This window comes from Diadema antillarum, unplaced genomic scaffold, assembly GCF_040938485.1.
Source record: "Diadema antillarum isolate AM-2024a unplaced genomic scaffold, OU_Dant_1.0 scf00000037, whole genome shotgun sequence".
NCBI classification, from domain to species: Eukaryota; Metazoa; Echinodermata; class Echinoidea; order Diadematoida; family Diadematidae; genus Diadema; species Diadema antillarum.
Genome location: NW_027270926.1, coordinates 275001 through 277664, shown reverse-complemented (window position 1 = coordinate 277664; position 2664 = coordinate 275001). Strand labels below are relative to the sequence as shown.

At 41.9% G+C, this 2664-nt stretch overlaps 1 protein-coding gene across 1 annotated transcript in view; it reads left to right on the top strand.

The window, feature by feature from the left end:
* The first annotated feature begins 1117 nt into the window (after nt 1-1117).
* Nucleotides 1118-2664, top strand: part of LOC139708690 (synaptotagmin-6-like) — a 100971-nt gene continuing 99424 nt past the window's right edge. Inside the window, exon 1 of the mRNA XM_071620627.1 lies at nt 1118-1245. The gene's annotated coding sequence lies outside the window, so the exon portion shown is untranslated. The remainder of the gene's footprint in view (nt 1246-2664) is intronic.

The following is a 2664-nucleotide window of genomic DNA, read 5'->3' as shown; positions in this document are numbered from 1 at the left end:
TTTTTCCGCTGTGAATGCCCAATGCGTGCAGAAGAACCACCGATAACACCCTAGTGCAACAAGCGTTGGAAGGCGTGACAACCACTTGTACCAACTGTGCTCCGTTGTGCGACTAACAAAATCAATTTGTTAATGGACTTACTGAGCGAATGTTGCCCTGGGTGCTGCGCTGTGTTTGGAAGTCTAGTAGCGTAGGATTTTTAGCCGCAACTTCATTAAGCGGAGTCGGTATTGTTTGTGTGTCGATAGACGATGCATTTTGTATTCTCTAGTCTCCTTGAGGCTAACATCTAGTGGACTTCTTCTTTTCTTTGTTCGTTGTTTTATTTTTTTTTCTTTCTCTCTTTTCTCTATTTCAGTGGCTCGAACTCCCTCTCTCTCCAAGTGCTTACACACTTTGCTGCTATCTTTGCTGAGATCAGAATATCAGCGGTCCCTTTGAATACCGAAGCTCGCTACTGCAAGTGTGCATTGTCGGCGCCCGTCACCAGCGCTATCAATGCGATATTCATGAATCGGTGGAGATCTGACATATAGCGGGTCTATTCTCTGCTCCGATGTCTTCTTGACCAGATCTCAGCCGACGATATCTCAGCGCTGTCTATCAGCCCTAGGGGCGGGTCAATCGTGACTCAGGGCTTGCTTTTTCCGCCTGACTAAAATGCGTGTAAGAGCGTCACCACAGCACGTCAAAACCTGAAGTCACGACCAAAAAACACCTGGATGATTTCATCACGGTGACCTGCACGAGATTAGACTCCACTTCTGTTCGATAATCTGTTTATTCCTTCTCGATTTATACGTGATAATCTATTACCAGCAAACGCAGCGGACTATGAATGGTTCATGCATGGATCGACTGACATATTTCATTAGTGTGTTGCTCTACATCGTCATTTGATATCACACATTGTAAGCGAGCGAGCGAGAGAGAGAGAAGATATAAGAACTAGGGGACCTTCGTATTCCAAGCTTTATTCCTGCTCTGATGTAATTCTCAAATTAAAAGGATACTTGGATATCTTGCACACGACCAGTCGCTTATTTTTGACTCCATCAGCACGAACCATGGATCCTGCAAAGGTGCAAAAAATGTGGCTTGTTACTGACTGTCATCCAAGCGATCAATAGGATTCAAACGTTCAGTTTTTTGCGCGGGAAAATTGTTACCTGACTCCCGTCCCCCTGTCTACCTTCTCGGTATCCATACCTTCTCTTCTGCCTATTTGGAGTCTTGCTTGTTCGGTGAGTACCTCTACATCGTTTGTCTTTTAATTGAATTTTTTGGAATTAGGAAGAAGAGCCAATGTGTCAATCTACTGACGATAGAAAACTAATGTAGATTCGAATTTGGACTTGCACTTTATTTGCGAGTGCTGGAAAGGAATACTCACAGCTTACGTCGATCTGCAAAGTGATATTTATATTATAAGTGATCATTGGTGATATTGAGGTAATATTGCTGTTTGATGTGGTAAGCTTGGAATGTCCGATACACTTTAATAGCTATGCGTGTCGTGTGTTAAATTTTCCAAGTCAACCTATGTAATGTAATCTCTTCCTGCCCCACCCCCTCTCTCTCTTTCCGTTTTTCTTGTTTGTTTACAGTTGTCATGGTCATTCAATCACATTCAATGACATGTAATATTCTGAATCTAACGAGCCGCCTCATATTGGTGCTTCTCTACTTTGTGGAAGCACATCTCCTGTAAATTGATGAGTTTCTCATGATTTGCTTTGACTGCTGTTGGTATGTCATCTGGAAATGTCTGCGTACTGCAGTCTTAGGTATCTAACACCGCTGTTTCACTGTAACTTGACTTGTATCACCCGAACACCGAAACCTAAGTAGACACTCTTCACATGTGTAGTATTTACCTATTGCGAATGCACATAAGCGAGGTATATAAACATGATTGTGTAGGAAGCCACAGTTTAACAACTGTTTTCATAACACCTTGATTAGAAGTCCTCGTGTTTCCTCATTTTTTTTTTTGGTATTCTTTGTGACGTAACTTCTCAGCAAAGTCTCAGCAAAAGTGATTTACACTTGAGAGATTGAGGGGCAAAACAGATGTTTCCCAAAACTTGTTATGAAATATCATTGGAGATTGAAAAAAAATAGCCTAGACAGGATGGGAAAAAAAATGCCTCCTTAAAGATAACAAGAGGAATGCCATGGAATGACAGTAGATTAGACAACATATTTTAGCATGTAACATTGATATTACTTATAGTATATGTTTTCTCTTATTTGTACCACGCTGTTGAAAAGAATGATCATGGAAAGATGACGGTGACGACACAGACAGACAGACAGACAGAGAAAAATAATAAAAAGAGGAAAAAATAGGTTTTTTTCGTGAAAGGAAACCATAGTCTCAGTGTGAGTAGTAACTTTGCACTCTCGTCTGCCCACACACTCGTCATACAGAGAGCTGCACTCAATTTACTTGCCCCAATTTCCTGGAGCAAAGAGAGATGGAATTATGAATGAACGAATGACAAACAGTGATGGAGCAAGGGGAAGAGGGGATCGGTGAAGATTGGAGGGGGAAGGGGGAGGGGGAGGAGAGAGGGAGTGAGTAAGTGAATGAGTGGGAGGATAGATTGGAAGTCAAAAAGACTAATTTCCGTGCATCCCGAATCAGCTTAGCGAGCAAT